This window comes from Chelonia mydas, chromosome 2 (genome assembly GCF_015237465.2).
Source record: "Chelonia mydas isolate rCheMyd1 chromosome 2, rCheMyd1.pri.v2, whole genome shotgun sequence".
Classification (NCBI taxonomy): domain Eukaryota; kingdom Metazoa; phylum Chordata; order Testudines; family Cheloniidae; genus Chelonia; species Chelonia mydas.
Genome location: NC_057850.1, coordinates 109,638,590 through 109,657,776, shown reverse-complemented (window position 1 = coordinate 109,657,776; position 19,187 = coordinate 109,638,590).

Sequence of the window (19,187 nt, the reverse complement as noted above, 5' to 3'; positions counted from 1 at the left end):
TTATAGGAGTAATGCTGCATTATCTTTGTATTTGAGAGTCTGAGGGATATCTGTTATTAAGGGTGCAGGACTCTTCCGCTTGCAGTATAACTCAGTTTAGCACAAATGTGTTCACATTTATGTATTTCCCAAGGTATGTAACAAGCTCCATCTGATCAAGGCTGCATCCTGGTTATATATTTTTGATGGCTAAATATGCAAACAGATAATTTGTGTCAAGATCTATGGGAGAAGGCAAGGGAGTACATTTAAATCTGATCTTCTGCAGGTTGATGATAGTAATTGCATTTTCTTTTAAGTTCTGTCTGTTTCAGAAGGGTGACAGACCTGAGTTTGTGGGTGTCCGGTCCTTTGGTAGGCTTAGAAGGAAGCCAGTTATTAGAGGGACAGAGAGGTCTATTTGAGTCTGGCAGTGGTAGCAGTTATTTGGGCAAGTGTCAGAGGGGATGAACTGTGATTAGCAGATACTCACATTGTGTGTGTTTAGTAGCAAACATTTGGTTGTCTCCATGGGTTGTATCCATAGACAGGATATCTTTGGTGAGTCAAGAGTCCAAAAACTGTGAGGTATTAATGGCAGAAATGCATAACACAGTGCTCAAATGTATAGTATTGCTGTGTTGCAATAACGGAAGATATGTTAGCTTTTCCATTATGATCCCCTAATTTTAGGGATTTGAAGTCTGATGTAAAGATTCACCAAGAAGTGAAACTTTCTCGCAATCTTCAGATCACATGTGAATTTATTGTACAGCTTTTACAATAGCCCCTCTCCCTCCAAATATTACTAGTTTCCAATGATCTTATTAAACAATTACTCCACAACATGGGCCTATCCCATGCATTAATTTTTATAACAAAATTAACCCTTGAATCAGTACTTCTTTCTGGATTATCAGTCCTACTAGTGCTTTAGAGGATTTTATATGTATTGTGTGCCTCTCCTTTCAAATGGTGGACATGGCATAGTTAATTTTGAAAAGCGGTATCTGTTTTTTCCCCTATAATTACTTTTCAGAGAACATTCACAGTAGAAAATTATGGGACAAAATCATTGGGATTACACCAGGATGAAACCTGGCTCATTCATTCCACGGTTATACCACAGTTAATAAACCCCTCAAAAACATATTAATCATATTTCTTATAACACTCCAGAGTTTACAGTCTGTACCCAGCTTAGAAATTTGTAAAGATCTGGACCATGAGGCACCTGAAATATTTGGAAACCATACATGGTCATTCTAGGCTATTTGCCACTTCATGATACTCCATTCTGTATGAGTTATCTGGTGATCCCGTCTCTCACATTTCACAAATTCTCTCTCAATCCATAAGCGCATGCACACACATAACTACACCTAATAATAAGTGAGTGATCAAACAGATATTGTAGTGTGTACCATGTACAACATGGGATTTACTGATGCAGAGAGGATTTAAAAATATGTATACATTATGCATATAACCAAAAATTTTATCTCAAATTCACAATTTTGTGCAAATTAACAGAAGATAATCCCACGTGGAAAAGACATATGTGTATTATACACATAATGGATTACATATTACATATGTGTGTAGGCTTTTATATTAGTTCCTATGTGAGACCAAACTAGGAATATATTTAATATATAAATATGTAAAACAATGCACTATTTATATCGCATTTGCATATTACCTATATATTTTTTCCATGTGGGAGAAATTATATATATATGTAACCCTTCTGCCCGTCAGAGTTGGCAGCAATAAGGGCCAGGTTCAATATCTTCCCCTCTCGCAAGCACCTAGTCTGAGTTTAGCAAAAAGCCTTTTAATAACAGAGAGAAACAATGTGGCATTATGTTGGGGAACCACCAGCAACAGGATTCATAACACAACCCATGAGCAAAAAACCCACCCCAAGCAAATTGGGGCATGCCCTTTCCCTTTGGTTCTTGAGTCCAGCAACCCCAAATCACCCAAAGTCCCAAAAGTCCAATGACCCAAAAGTCTCTGTCCCTGGTCAGGGCAGCCCCAGAGTTTGAAAGTTTATCTGCAGAGCTTTACCTCCCAACCTGGGTGGAGATGGGGGCGGGGGTAAAAGGCACCTTACATGATCTGAAGCTGACCGCCCCACAGCTCCATAGGCCTTCGCTTCGCTCCACTCCGCTCCACCAGCCGCCCCACGAACTGCTTCGCTCAGCTCCGCGGCCCACAATAAGCTCCCGCCGTCCCACGAACTGCTCCACCAGCCGGTCCACGAACTGCTCTTCGTCCCACCAGCAGCTCCCGCCGTCCTATGAACTGCTCCACCAGCCTGTCCACCAGGCACTCCAGCCATCCCACAAACTTCTCCACAATATATCTTCAGGCTCCCCCACTACTTAACACAACGCTCAGTGATTTCAGCTCTTAGTCAGTTCAGCTCTTTGGTGAATTCAGCTTGTAGTAGGGGAGCCTCAGTGCTGGTGCACCATTAACCCAAAGTGAGCTCAGCAGCCTGTGACTAGACTCCTAATGAAATCAAAATTAGCTCTCATATTCCACAGTGGAGAGAGGAGGCAGTGCAATTAGCATGTAAGGCCCTCACCAAGGGGCCTATACCACCAAGTATTAATACTTGTCCCCAACCTCTCTCAATTCACAGAGTTTTGGAACCCATGACCCTTGCTTAGCGAGTGCTACTTAGTTGATGGTGAGTCCCTCCATCATAACAAAAGGCCAAGTACAGTTCCAAGCACAGTTCCCATAATCAGGGTAATAACAATTTATTCTTCCTGCCCCAATAACAGAGACACTGGGGATCCCACAGCAGCCAAAGTGACCATTTGGGCAGCTATGGCCTCATTCTAGGCAGAGTGGGTGTGCCTATGCAAATGAGATCGGCCCCTGAAGTTCTTTTCCACAACTTGCCACACCTCACCACCAGATGTCAGGGTGGAGCTCATCCTGACACTGCTTACATATATAAACTGGTATAAGATAGATAGATAGATATATCTAGATAGATAGATATAGATATAATGGGATATTTGTTTGTGTCTTTGAGATAACATTGCAAATGATCATTTGTATAAGCCAGTGGCTCTCAACCTTTCCAGATTATTGTACCCCTCTCAGGAGTCTGATTTGTCTTGCATACCCCAAGTTTTACCTCACTTAAAAACTACTTGCTTACAAAATCAGACATAAAAATACAAAAGTGTCACAGCACACTATTACTGAAAAATTGCTGACTCTCATTTTTACCATATAATTATAAAATAAATCAATTGGAATATAAATATTGTACTTTCATTTCAGTATATAGTATATAGAGCAGTATAAACAAGTCATTGTGTGTATGAAATTTTAGTTTGAACTGATTTCACTAGTGCTTTTTATGTACCCTGTTGTAAAAATAGGAAAATATCTAGATGAGTTGCTGTCCCCCCTGGAAGACCTCTGCGTACCCTCAGGGGTATGCATACCCCTAGTTGAGAACCACTGGTATAAGCGAAATAAAAATATATTTTTAAAAAATCTTTCTCTGCATAAGTATTGTATAGTGTGCATGCAACAATATCAGTTTGATTATTCACTAAATACTAAATTTGTTGGAAGAAAACACTGTAAAAGAGTCAAAACAAAATATTTTTATCTTTCTTCTACAGATCATCCTTTTTCCTCCCATTCATAAATGTAATTAATTAATAGTAAAGCTAGTTTAAATTTTTTTAACATAAAGGTATTTTCATTTAAAAATTACGTTTTTCCAATTTTTGTGGTAGTTATCAACATTTTTCATTTACCAAAAAATGTGTTTTTGGTGTTTTGTTTTGTTTTTTCAGTAAATTTTTTATTCAAAGCTCCAGTTTTCAGTAAATGAAAAATGTTGATAATAGTTTCAGTAAAGAAAAAAACCAGAAAAAAAATTCAGTAAATGAAAAATCAGTCTTTTATGATCCCTGTGAAACAGAAATAGCTTTGAAATTTCTCATGGACATTTAAAATTTTTTTTGACCCGCTGTACTTAATAGTTAGCATGTCTTGTACGTATCTCTTATTGTTAATCTTCATTATCACTTAATGTTGTATCTTTCACAGTGAAAATATGATTGTTCTAAAAGCTAGTAACAAAATAATAATGCTGGTAATAACAATAGATTCCCAAACAATAGCTTGGCTGCATTGTTTTTATGATGGTCGATACAACCTATCTTTAGTTGATTGTCTAACAGTTCAGTTTTGGAGACTCAAACTAAGGCACTGGTTGTATTAAATATTTAGTTTGAAAAAAGTAAAGGAGAGCTCCATAAAGGCAGTCCAACTTTTAGTAAAATAAATGGGAATTCATCTGAGAGTCTCTTAATTAGCTACAAGTACTGCTTTGGATTGAGAATTTCTTTTAAAACTAAATGTATATCCAACAGCGTGCAAAACTGTGAACTGGTAAAATGCAATATATAGTGTGAGGCTCAGCACCATTAAACAGTATTTCTGTCTAATTCACTTTAAGGGCTGGGGGGGGACGACATAAATATTGTCTAATCTCAAAAATATGTTTAATCCCATTCCTGTTACCTAATTTGATGTGTCCTTTGATCATCCAAAGGGTGGAACTGCGTGGGTATGCTGAACACAGAGACATATTCTACGTTCTCACTGTCAAAGATATCTGGTGATCTAATATGGGAAGTTCAGAGTGCGGTGTCACAGTGAGCATATCTGGTTTCTTTGAAACTAGGGCATCATTAGCTTAGTCTTTTCCAAATAACAGCATTTCTTATTAATAGGGTTCTTCATATGGCCATGGATTATTGATAGTGCTTGATAATTATGTAGAGCTGCTTGCTATCCTAGACGTATGTGGCCGATGAGCCATTTAGTTGTAGAGTTTTACTCTGCTGCAGCTCTTGAGCTAACACACAAAACCAAGTTTTCTCAGATTGTTGTCAGAGATTCTTTTGCGGGCAGTAAAATCTGAGTAGGGGAACAACATTGGGATTCTTGTTCTCTGGCCTGGTGATGATCAGGTGCCTTGCCAAGACCCTAGGGTTGACATGACAACATTACACATTTTTAAACACCACTGCCTTTGTCTGCACTAAGTTTGAAAACATGTTGATTAATCTGTTAGCTAACATGTTTGTTAAAAACACCTAATTTCCTAGTCTAAACAGGGCCTCGGGTTTGATTCAAAGCTCATTGAAGTCAATGGACATTTTCCTATTGATTTTACTAGGCTTTGGATCAGGCCATTAGACTCTGAGGAAGGGCAATGGATGTATTCTCAAAATACATGCCCTACTGGTTAATTCCTGGAGTACCACTGGCTTTGGTCTTGGAGGATGTCACTCACCCAGCCCATTAAGGTAGGGGAGGTAGAGTGGTCCAAGATTATACCAGGATAAATAGTTGTGTTACAGTGAAACAATGCAGCTACAGTGATTCAGATAGGCAGTAAAGCTATGCAAAGATAAGACCTTTATGTTCTGTCTTTTGTACTACTTTATGATCCTTCAAGGATGTTTTGTTCAGATGGCATTTTCCTACAGGGCTTTTATAGAGTCCTAGCCAGGTTTTACATAATATCTCCTTCGTACCCTCAAGTTTGTAAGCACTTTCAAAAGTCTGACTTGACTTCAGCCAAAATAGTGGAAGACACTAAAGGTTTAATAGTAATGTTTGTCGAAGTTGACTTATAAATTTACGTCTGCAGTGAATGTGAAGATTCATCACAGTAGCAGAACTAGCGAACGATTACAAGGTACTTAGGGTACCCCAGATTTGGGTTTAGGTGCCTAAGTCCCAGTTTTAGGCTCCACTGTTGTCCACAAAACTCCCACTGAACGCTGTAGGCACCTAAACCTATTTGGCACCTGACTTTTCAGGGTAATAGTTCCCTCAGCACCTAAGTTTATGCCTCTGAGCATGTACACTGTTGCCTCACTCTAGGCATCAGGAGGCCTATCTTCTGCCTAAGCCCCACAGCAATACATGAGCCATGGGGAGCTAGGCATTTATCCACCTATCTTGCATGCAGGGCCTGATCTGGTAGAAGTGCTCAGAGGCCACCTACCAGATTGGGTCTTATTCAAAATCTGGCTGCTGGAGGAGGAGGTGCCACCCACCTTATAACTTTTAGCTCAATGGTTACAACACTCCCCTGGGATGTGGGAGACACAGGTTCAAGTCTCATCTCTGTGTGAGGTGGGAGAAAAATATTTGAATAGTGGTCTCCCACCTCTTAGGAGCATGCTCTAACCACTGGGCAATGGGATAGTCTGATGTGCGGCTTCCTCAGTTTCTTCTGTTGAAGCTGTTCCACTTTGTATAAATACTAAGGGTTTATTGGGCCACAGAGCAAGAGTGACAATGACTCAGTAGCCTGGTGCTTAAGGCACCCACATGGGAGACCCAAGGTTCAGTCCCCCTGCTGCAATCACTCTTTTGTTAGTTATACACAGTGGAACAGCTTCAACAGGAGAGACTGCGGGAGCTTAATATCAGAATAGCCCGTAGCTCAGTGGTTAAAGCACCCGCCTGTGTGTAGAAGACTGCTGTTCAAATCCTTTCTCCCCCTTAGGCAGAGTGGGGAATTGAACTTAGCACTCCCACATCCCACGAGAGTGCACCAACCACTGGACTAAAAAATTATAAGGTGGCTGTTACCACTGCCCCTACAATCCAAAACAATAGTTTAAGAAATAGGTTTTTGATGTATTGATGACACTGATTGCATACTGCATGAGTAAGAAAAGAATCAGGAAATTGGTTGCCGAATCATTCTGAGTTGTTGTTTGAAATTTTTCTGTATTTCAGTATTTACATTTTTAATGTAATGTGGGATGCTGAGTAGATTTTCTTACACAGAGGGTGTTACAAACTCCATGAAATCATCATAACTGAGTTTTACTCATAGGAAGGCAAAGAGAAATCTTGTACAATCATGTCTTTGATAATTTAGCACCATGTGTCTTTCTGTCAGCTTCCCAGCTTTGTCCTTAGCCATAAGGAACTCACAGTTTGATTCATGACAACTGTGAAGAAGCTTAGATGAGATTCTGTTTAATAGATTTCTATATGATAAGAATTTTTTCAGATTTTGGAAGACAATCATCCTTGTAAAATGAATGCACAACAACATGCTAAAAAAGCATAGTCTGGGGAAGAAAGGGGAAAGAGGGAATGAAAGATGTCTGGAGAGCCAAATGTGGCAGCTGGAGGAGAGAAAAAATAGACAGATGGAGTAGGCAAGAAATGCTACAAGGGGTAAGAGAGGCAGCTGGGAGATTTAAAAGAGATGGCCTGAGAGGTGCCAGGAGTCTGTCGGAGAGAGAGACTGGGAGCTACGTGGCTCTGGCTATAACGAGAAATGTGCCAAAAATGAGAAGAAAAACAGCTGTAGAAAACAGAACTTCAAATGTTTTAAAAAACATTGGTGGATGTGCAAATTTTATAACTACTAAATGAGTAAATGGATTAACCATTCCTTTTTTTCCGGGGTACATGCTCTTTAAACCACGCTACCCTCCCAGTTTGGCTTTCACCCAGGAACTCTTCTTCCTCCAGGCCCTTCAAGATTCTTCTTCTGCTCCCATGCCGTATACCCTGGTTTCCTGATGCTCTGCTGACCCCTTCTAGTGCTGTTCCTGGATGCCTGCTCCTCTGCGCTCTTGGAGTCTGATCCAAAGCCTGTTGAAGTCCAGGGAGACTACCATTCACTGCAATTGACTTTGTGCCAGGCCCCTATACTGCCACTTTTGCTGTTCATCTTTCATTTCCTGGCCAGCTCCTGTCCATTATTCAGAGAATGTCAGTTTTAATAGTGGGACATCTGTCTCTCTAAAGAGGATGTGCTGGCAGCAGCCAGTTTTAATAGCTCCTACCCATAAGGAGTTTTTACTATAAGTTTCAAAGGCTTATACTCTAAAGCGCTAATTGGAAGAGGAGCAGGAACTGGCAGAATTGAAATGTCTGACTGAACAGTTCCTAGAACTAGCAGGTTCTTTCACAAGCTTGTAATGAGTACACACTGTCTTTGATGAAAAGGAAACAGAAAAAAAATGGATGGTTAGGTACTTAACAGGCCATGTGCATGGACAAATATACAAGCTGTGCGCACACATTGGGGAAATACACATATAAGCTACGCAGATGCCAATGTCTGTAAAGTATATACTTGTATGCGCCTACCTTTGAAAACTTGGCCCTGTTATTAATCAGCAGTAACGACAAAGGGAAAGAATGATCAAAAGGAATGAAGATTGTGGAATGAAGGGCCTACACAAGTGGAGCAGGACTGGAGGAGATCATGGTGAACCCTCTCCCATCAAGAACTCTGTTACGCAGCATCATGAAAATTACAGACATGCTGTCTAGCTTCTCCAATGTCTCCCAGGGACCTCTGATTTACTAAAGAGATAACCAAGGGACCAGGAGCTGCAGCACACTCAACTAACACATGGGAGGACAGAGATAGACAACCAGAGATCCCCATAGCAGATAGAGTGCACAAAGAAAGAGGGTGGGAAGAAAGAGAATGTGTGTGGGGAGGGGGGGGGCGGGGGCGAAGAAATGGAGACCGGAAAGAATGAACTTCCCACACAAAAAATAAATCCTTGCTATGCAGCAGACTTTTACAAACTGCCTGACCTGTTGTGATGTTTTGGAGTCCACACAGACCATAAGGAGTTCTGTCATCACCTGCCCTGTAACTTTGGAAGCCTTTGTGCTGTTCAACTATAGTTCAATTCCCTGACACCGGTAGCCTGCCACAAGTATAAGGTCTCACCCTGGCTTTCATCAGCCTAATTACTCTCTGCAGGGTGAACCAACAACACTTCCAGTCCTAGGTCTCCCCAAATACGTCCTTCCTGAGTTCTTAATTACCAGACACTCAAACGGTTCCCCTCTGGTTTGCACACCTATATAATGATGTCTCCTATAAAGAATGGACTTTCTTGTAATCTCCTAACCAACAGTAATAAGGGCAGGAGAAGGAATTTTGGGGTTCATTAACTAGGGTGGTAGCATAATGAACAGTGGCAGAAATTGCAGGGCTGCATGTGTGTGCATGCGTGCGTGCACTAGGCACGTTACCCAAAGAAGAAGATAGGGTCCTCTCTCCAAAAGAGTTTATAAGCCAAGCTGACTACATAACAATTGAAACAGGCAGGAGCTAGAACAATGCTTAAGCATGAGAGGGTTATGCAGGCTCTGGAGTGAGGGAGGATCAGTGGTGATGGATGGCAGGAACGACTGAGCAAGAAACCTTCACACTGTGTTTATTTTCAAAGAAAGAGCTAAAAACAGCAGAGGCATTCCACTAATTGGAAGCCTTTGATTTCATATTTTAAAAGAGAAGCTTTTCTATGGACAAATCTGACCTTGTTCTTGTTAGGGCAAATCAATTAATTAAAAATTATTACCTTTCTGGAAACCTTATATATATCCCATCATTCCCTTCTTTTTATTTAAATAGATGAAATTATAATAAGCTTCATGTGGAATAGGAGATTTCTGCATGCCCGCATAAGACACTCCAGTGTTCCTCTGATTAGCAGTGGTGTGGGGAATTTCATATTTTAAATTAGGTTTTAAAGGTAGATTCAATTTTTTTTAAAAAAAATATTGATTCATGGAAAATGGTCAAGTTTCACAGATGCTTATGGAAAAAGATACACAATGTTGATATAAACAATAGAAGTGGCATTGCCCAGCTGTATTCTCAATGCATTCTCTTTCATGATTAGTTGAAATGGCAAATTGCATACCAAACTGCTCAGGTTTCTGATTGGTCAGAAGAACCCTCTTCAGCCAATCTTGTGATTTAAGTGACCACCCGACCTTGAATGGCTCATGTCCATCTAGTGGAGACCCCTAGGCACAGATCTTCAAAGGTATTTAGGTGCCTAACTCCCACTGATTTCAAGGTCTTGAACAGGGCGTCTCCCACCTCTCAGGAGGGTGGCTTATGGAATATTTTTATGTGGGTCTACCTCAGTCTCTCCTGTTGAAGCTGTTCCACTGTGTATAAATACTTAAATAGTCATTAGCTCAGCGAGAACGACACACTCTATAACTTGGCAGTTAGGGCACCGAGGTGGGAGACCCAGGGTCCAGTCGGCCTGTGCCAATGATTCTTTAGGCATAGCTAGGCTTCCCTGCAGCCTGGACTTAGGTGCCTCACTCCATGAGGACTAGGGGCTTAGCCCCTCTCATGAGCCTCCTTTTGGCTATCTTAGGCAGCTCCCCTCCTAATGTGCAGGCTGTTGTGGATCACATTGTTAGTTGCCTCTCTCCCCCCATTCATTCTATAGGGAGCATAGGCACCTAACTCACACTTTGTGGATCCCAGTATTGGTTGAGTGATTTCCTAGGCACCTAAGGTTTGGTGTTGCAATCCCTAAGTCCCTTTGTGGATCCAGGCCTTACTGCCTCAATCAGATAGTGCAATATCTACCTATGGAAGAATAGAACCCAGCAAAAATGGAGATGAGCCTCTTTAGATCATGAATAGGGCAGGAGGTGCCTGATGCTTCTGGAGTACATTCTTGGGCCTACCTCAGATATCAAGATTTGCTCTGTAGCTCCATTCCGTAACAGATAATCCAGGGTAAATCTGGCAGTCCTCCGTTCGGTTGGGTCTTCCAAGGAAAAGTGGGAGGAAATGAATCTCACAAAGTCATTAGAGAATCCAAGAGATCTGTCCCTTCCCAGTACAGGATTGTTCCTACAGTATTTTCTCTAATGTTTTGCCCAGTTTGTTTATAAAATTTCTACCCACTTCCCATGCGACACTATCCTCTAATCTGATCGATCTCACGCCACCGGTCATCAGCACCTAAAATACAATATTCTATCCTCTTCCTCCTTGTTTCACATTACAGTAAAGAGACTAGGTAAACCAACCCTCCCCCCCACCCGCACATTCATAATTTTAAAAAAATCATGACAGCAACCACAGCCGCTCAGAGCTGTACACAGAGCTGTCTGTGTACACTGGACCAGCCAGAAGCTATGGCAGCTCTTTTCTGAAGAGAGGTCGTTGAATTATGGAATTGGTGAGCCAAGCTGTGAAGTTGTTTTGGTTTGGTTTTTTCTTGAGATGATTTCTGTTTTAAGAAAGCCACAGTGCTTTTGATGTTCTAAATTTCTCACTTACCTTTATGACAAAGAGCTCAGACTATGTAATAACCTGGGCTAGATTTGACTTAGTAAAGGGTCTATAGTCTAATTACCAAACTCCTGCATTCCCCTTGCTTTAAAATTGTAAGATTCTATGGTTTTGTCTTTGAGAGTTGTCATAAATATAAAGGGAAGGGTAAACACCTTTAAATCCCTCCTGGCCAGAGGAAAAACCCTTTCACCTGTAAAGGGTTAAGAAGCTAAGATAACCTCGCTGGCACCTGACCCAAATGACCAATGTGGAGACAAGATACTTTCAAAGCTGGAGGGGGGCGGAAACAAAGGGTTCTCTCTGTCTGTGTGATGCTTTTGCCGGGGCCAGAGCAGGAATGCAGGTCAGAACTCCTGTAAAGAGTTAGTAAGCAATCTAGTTAGATATGCATTAGATTCTGTTTTGTTTAAATGCTGATAAAATAAGTTGTGCTGAATGGGATGTATATTCCTGGTTTTGTGTCTTTTTGTAACTTAAGGTTTTGCCTAGAGGGATTCTCTATGTTTTGAATCTGATTACCCTGTAAGGTATTTACCAGCCTGATTTTACAGAGGTGATTCTTTTATTTTTTCTTTAATTAAAATTATCTTTTAAGAACCTGATTGTTTTTAAAGTGTTCTTAAGATCCAAGGGTTTGGGTCTGTGTTCATCTATGCAAATCGGTGAGGATTTTTATCAAGACTTCCCCAGGAAAGGGGGTGTAGTGCATGGGGGGATATTTTTGGGGGGAGACGTTTCCAAGTGGGCACTTCCCCTGTTCTTTGTGTAACACTTTGGTGGTGGCGGCAACGTTTAACCTAAGCTAGTAAGAATAAGCTTAGGGGGTCTTTCATGCAGGTCCCCACATCTGTACCCTAGAGTTCAGAGTGGGGAAGGAACCTTGACAAGAGTCATGAAAACTGGAATAATTGCACTAATTTTTAACCAATAATGATCTGGAAATTCTGGTTTTACATTTTACTTCCCAGTATTATTATCTGAGACTATTCTATCATCAGAAATAACACCACAGCGAATGGGAGGGATCTGGATACAGTGGAGGTCTCTAGATGAGTCCATGGGATAGCAGTGTCAGTTACCGGGGATACTGAGTTTTCTGACCCTTTTTGGTCTCTTTGAGTGCACCCTTTTTAGGTCTCTGGCCTTGAGCCATCACTTCTCTTTCAAGGTGGAATCAGGCGATTTTCCTTCTCTCAGACCGGGGACTGAATTGCAGGTCCTCGTGTATCAACTGTGATTACCTCAGCAGATATGGCTTATGCCTAGATGCTGCAGTTCTGTTCCCCCTGGAGCAATGAGAGTGGTAATTAGAACTCAAACAGCTTCTTTACAGCAAATACCATTTATTTAGAACAGAAATGTTTCAGAGAAGACAAACTAAATGCAATGCCTGCTTTTCTCTAAGGCTCACCATTCCCAACTCCTTCAGTGTCTCTCTCTCTCTCTCTCTGTCAGTCTGTCCGCTCGACAGCTGCTTAGACGTGCCCACCTTCACAAGAATCAAAATACTTTATTCATAGCCCTTTGACCTGGTAGGACCCAGCATTGCAAAACAATGTTTACAGCATGTTAGAGACAAGATACAGGATCTCTGAAGCTGACAGCTTGGTCCATTGCCTTTCTAGGATGTACTCAAGTGTTCTTATCTGGGAAGCCGGTGTGTTGCTTCCCTGGTTGCTCTTAACTTTATTAAATTAGATCAGTACATTCACACCAAAAAGTCTTATAACCCCAATATAATCTATACAGTGATAACTAGGTTACAGAGCTGTATCCTTAGGTATTTACATCATAGCTCCTACAGTATTCATAACATAACTACATATCAGCTCCACTTCTGTCATGAGCACTTTGAAGTTTGAACAGCACACTTCTGTTTTCACAATCCACTGCTACTCTCTGGGTTTCAATCTAGATTTTCGATTTCTTTTGGCAGGTTCTCAGGTGGTGTTCTACAAGACGGGAAAATTGCTTTCTTGATAAGGTCACAGGAAACACAGGGCTAAGATACAGTAGTGTAAGTGAACTGGTGACATTTAAAAAAGAGCAAAGCTTAGAGATTCTTGAAAATTACCATATGCTTTTGCAGTTGAACTCTGTCTTGTATGAATGACAATTTATAGCATTATTGTGTTCAGATGTTACTCAAAGAATACATATCATAAAATAAATGTATCCTTTTTCATTCATTGTTAATAGTTCACCAAAGGAAACAACCACTACATATGAAAAATAAACAAAATATGTTTAGACTTGCAAACTACAGTATAATACTGGATTTTAAAAAGACCATATTTTCCTTAAATAGTGATTCTGATAACAACTACTCCTATGAAGGGAAACTGCATTGCAGTTTGTTTTATGATAAAACAGGATTTGTTTGCATCACCTATGACTAGCAAATTAAATATAATATGAATCTTCTAAGGTTAGTGATAGCACGTTGGACTAGGAGAGCAGCACACTCAGTGTGCTGCATAACTAATGTGATGAACAAATGCACTGGATTTTGTTTAGTGCAGTAGTCAAAGGAATGACTAAAATTGTCATTGAAATATCATGGGGTGGGCAACTTTTGAAATATCCAGAGTTTTAATTCAGTTAAGCCTGCCCTGCCCCCCAGATTTTCATCCCTTAACCAGAATTCATCCAAATTATTCAAACATCCTGAGTCTGCATAATCCTGTTGGAAACCTTGTGAGAACAAGATTTGTCTCCAGCTTCCAGTATTTTGTACATCCATTCATAAATATTGCACTAACAACCAGGAGAGGCATATTCTAGTAGTCTGTGCAAATGACAAGGGACCAGGGAGTCCTGGATTCTAACTGTGGCTCCGGCACTACCTCTGTGGCCTTGGGGTGAGTCTCCTTATCAGCTTTCCTCTCCGTAAAGAAGGATAACTGCCTGTTTCACAGGGGTGTTGTGAAGAGTAAGTAATGCACTTAGATACTGCAGGGCAGGGCACTATTAAGAATCCTACGATAGATCAGAAGTTCTCAAATATTTTTTGCTGTGCCCCCCTCCACACACACTTTGCAGATTCATCTCTCATGTGCCCTTCCCACCCTAGTAAGAAACAGTATTTCTCAAAATTTTGAGGGACTGGGAGCCCATCTCGGCTGGTGCGCCCCGCTGCTCCCTGGCCTGTGAACGTTCCTTCCTGGGACACGCTCCAGGTGGACAGTTCTAGCAGGACACAGCCAGCCAGATTGCACCCCTATCCTCATGCTCCTGGCCCTGGGAACAACCCAGAATCACTCACAGGCCATAGGCTCCTCTGGCCTTGATGCAATCCCATGCACACATGCACAGGAGCCTCACAAGGGAGTGCATGCACATCAGCCTTTGGAGAGACTAGCAAACTGGAATACCCCCTTGTGCAGGAAGAGGCCACACCCCCTTGCTCCTCTTCCAGCCTGGCAGTAGCAGAAGGAGATTCAGATAGGGAGACAAATTCTTATTTTATCAACAATATTTTCAAAAACAAGAAAAAAGTTCGTAATCACTCAGGTCCTCGCCACCCCTCCCCCCGATAATCTCATTGCTCCTCGCATGGGGGCACACCCCACAGTGTGAAAATCAATGTGATAGGATAACGAGTGTACAGGGTGTTAACGATGAACTCCTACTCCTGTATAAAATGCTAAGATTTCCTATTCAGCGCTTCCGGTTACTGGCCTCAGATGGCATATGGAAGTGCAGAAGACAGTACATAATGGAGGGAGGGTGGGAGGAAGGAATTGTTATCTAAACATTTTCAGACTTCACAAGGCTGCTCAGTTCAATTTCAGATGAAGGAATCAGGATTTTTCTTGTTTTAACCCAACTGCTTCACCGATTCTGAAATGGAAAGCAAATGAACCACTGCTGGAGCTCTCTCATGCGGTGCTGCAGAACCGAGCACACAACAGAGAGTCCCCACCTTTACAAAGGCACAAACTACTAAGCCCAGTATAGTTCTAAAGTAAAACCAAAAGGGGCTGAACAAATTGGTGACATTGGATATAGCAGTCCTTGTAGCAATTAACCCTGCTTCCTTAGCCTTTCACCTCTATGTGCTCTGTGTTGAATTAAGCTTTGTTCTTTATTTCAAACAAGGAAAATAAATAAATTAAATAAGACATGGGCCCAACTCCATGGGTTTTGGCCAAATCGGTTGAAAACAACAATTTTTTCAGAACTGAGCTCCTACCATTGTGAAGAATTGATACTCTCTGTATATTTCTGGTTGCTTTGATCACTCTGCGCTGTATTTCAATTTTTTTCTTACCATTTAACATTAAACCTGATCAATTCTTGTTCTCCTCAGCTTTAGACTGAGCTTCTTGGGGGGAGGGGCCTATGTAATTTGTCTCTGTGAGCATTTCATTGTAGTTCACACTGAGCTCACAGTGAAAACTTGTATATGCCTTTAAAGGAGTCTGCACTTGCTGCTTACGCCAAGATATTGTCTTTGTTCCAGTTTGTCATAGGTCAGGGCTACAGCACCTGTATTTCCCCTCGGGGGTCCAGCAACAGCACCTGCTCTCAGGCTTCTGGCTCCCCTGGCAGTCACCTCTCTGGGGTGAAAACACAGGTCTCTCTTCCTTCTAACTGGGGTATCTCCAGGCTGAACAGTTCCCTGTCTTCACTGTGTTATTCCCATCAGAGACAGGCTGCCCAAGCAGGCCTGCTTCCTTTCTCTTCAGAGACGGTAAACAGTGTGACTGCCCACAGTTATAGTGACCAGACAGCTCTTTTTATGCAAGCCTATTTTATTCTTAAGGTAAAAGCACTACAGAGAAAACATTAAAAACAATAAAAGAATGTATATACATGCTAACGAGCTTACCAGAGATCACCCCAACCCTAACATGATGGGCATTGGGAGGAGCAGTCCTTCAAACCCCACCCAAGGAGTTTCCTTGTGGTTTCAAATTCATCACAGGTTCAGCTCCGAACAAGCATGCAGTCTTATGGGGTCTTGTTAGCCCTGTCCTTCTAACCCTTCCCTAAGGATTGGGTCCTTCTGTGGATTAGAGGTCGTGTCCTTTTACTGGATCAGGAAGGAGGCCAGGAGCATGTTTAAAACCAGGCTATTTATCCAAAAAAACATTTTCTCTATCTTTTGGTCCCTGGAGAATCCAGTTGGAATTAGTATATGAACCGATCCAGGGACTTCAAAGGGGCTGATAACTAGAAGAATTGCATCATTATCCCCTTCCTCCTAGAGGAGTTGCATACAAGTCTACAATAACACACACACACAATTGCATTTTTAATACAGTGGACCCAAAGGCATTCAACCTAATTCAATAAAAGTTTATCCAGGATATTGTCAGCCTGTCACACAGTTCATGCCAATACAGCACACATGCTCCTTGGATTCTTACTGCCAACTGAGATACTAATTTGAAAGCAAGACTTCTACCAGCACTAGCATGACAGATTGTGATCATTTCACCGCCGTTACCCTAAAAACCAAGCTCAGTCATACAGCATCCCCCTAATGTTTTCAGCAATATATCTGGATGCAAACTTTCCAAACTTGTATCTTGTAATAGTCTTCTTGATATCCAACCTATCACACAGATGCTGTCCAATACTGATATGTGTTGTTTAATGAATCTGCATTCCTTAAAACAAGAATATTTTTCCATTTCTTATATTATCCTAGTCTCCTCATTCTTACATTCACAGGAGCTAATGCTACACTTAAAGTTGGAACTCAACTTATATTACAATTCCCAGTTTTCATTCATTCGTTACTTCATCAAAAATTCCCTGAAAGCTAAAACGTTATATGCTTAGACTTTGCCCAGAGGTTGTTTTATTGTAAGTCTGAGGAAATTTCACTTACGTGCTTTTGAGTTACATGAACAGAAAAAAAATGGATACTTTCTGCTTTGAAAATGTTGTTTAGATGTTTACTTGTGTACAAATAACTGAAAAGGAGCCTGAACTTCAACATTTCGGAAATAAATTTAATAGTTTATAGATCTTTAAAAATATATTTTTATGCAGGTGCAACATAAAATATATTTGTTTTTAACTGTGTAATTGCAAGCAGTACTATGAAGTTGCACAATTGTGTTTTGTGCAACTCTACGCCAGCCCAGCTAGTGTATAAGTATTGAGATAGTAGCGAAGGTTAAATAGTTGCACTATACCACAGGGCTAGCAGGGTATTTTCCTTTCTTTCACTTTAAAACCAAACAAGAAAATTAAATATAGAAAGCTATGTTAACACCAAGTTAAGCCTGTAAATGTCAACATACAAATATCAGTAAATGAAGAAATTACAATTCCTCTAGCAATGTTAATTCATCCATATAGTACTTCAAAGCTCTGGATTTTAAGATTCTATCTGTTCTCCAGGAAGGGTGTTTAAAAAGCAAAAACTAAACACACTCAAACTCAATGTTACCTACCCTACTGTGTAAAATCATTTATGGGATGGATGAAAATGTAAGGCTCCAGAACTGTACTGTTCATAACTTATTGCTAGTTGCAGAGTTATTGTCTCTCAACTAAATGCACAAATCTGTGTTAATGCAATGGTTTAGGTTGCACAGTTTAAAAAAAAAAAAAAGATGAGACATTCTGAAGTTGAGGTCCCAATAACAACATTAACAAGGTCATATTGCACGTGTGGTGGGTCAGCAAATGTACACATTTTACAATATAAAAATATACTATACTAAGAAGAATAAAAAATGGAAGATACTGTCCATGCAACACACCTGAGTTAACTTTGCTATGGGAACCTTAATGTTTGTATTTCTTGACTAGGTTATTTTAGCTGTAGCACCAGAGTGATTTACATTTAAAAGGGTCTTCAACAACAATCTTTTCTCTACCGTTACATAACTCATGCAATGGCCTGTCACAAAGCAATCCCTGGAGCGCAGTGTGTCCCCTCTTCATATCCCACACAGGGGTTCACATCACCTCAACAGCAGGAAGAACAGAGGTAGGACCTATGACTTTTTCCCCTTGCTCCCCAACCCCCTTGCATCACGTTACATGGTGGCCCAAGGAGCAGACCCAGTGCAGCATCAGGGGAGGCTAGTGTGCCACTGTTCTTCTTGCATTCTGGGAGGAATTGGTATTTCTGAGCCTAGCCAATCCCATGTCTGAATTTAGGCCCTCATTTTCCCCCAGGGGCCTAACACATATAGGAAAGAAGTGAGTGAGTTTAAACTAGAAATTTCTGACTCATTCTTCTACTGGGTGTTTATATATCCCCAAGGAAGAAGCAAAGGAGATTTTTCTCCCTGAGCCCATGGATCTCAGGTGATCCCACAGGAGGCAGTTCAGCACCATTCTCTCCTGCCCGTACTGGGCTATGAGCAGTTCATTATTTGCTTAGAAGGGAAAGGGGATGCTTGTGAACATGAGTGCAGCAGTCCTGGAGAATTAAGTCCTATATTCACCCAACGTGAAATTTACTCCAGAGTAGGACTTCAGTGGTGCTGATCTGCAACTCGTGCCCTCAGAATAACACTCCAGCAGGGAACACACACCTTGTGTTGACCCTCTGTATGGGAGCAACTTTCACCCACAGAACTGATGCAGCAGACATAGCAACAGAGGAAGTGTTCCCTATATCACTCCACTTAAGTAATCCAATGTGCAGAGGAGACCATATCTAGGAATGAGAGAGCAGGTCAGTCTCCATGCTCAAACCTCCATCTCTGTCATTTTTCATGGCAATCTTAGCAATTAGCATCAATTATACTAGTGGTTTTCAGGACATGGATAACTTGTTCACTAAGCATTGGCAGAGGCTGCCATTCATTTCATATGAGGCTCCTCTTTTAGTTGTTGGACGACAGCTGCTTTTGGTCATTAGCAACCTGGGCTGATCATGAACAGACTGAAGAGCTCTGCCAGAGAGCATGAACTAACTAACCACTGAACTCGCCAAAGCTTCCATTTGTAATGCTGGGAAAGCAAAAAACAAAACAAAACAAAAAACAGCCCCCTCTCTCAAATGTTCCCTTGCACTAAATGTTTAATAACTGTCCATCCAAAGAGTGTATTTTCTACCCTA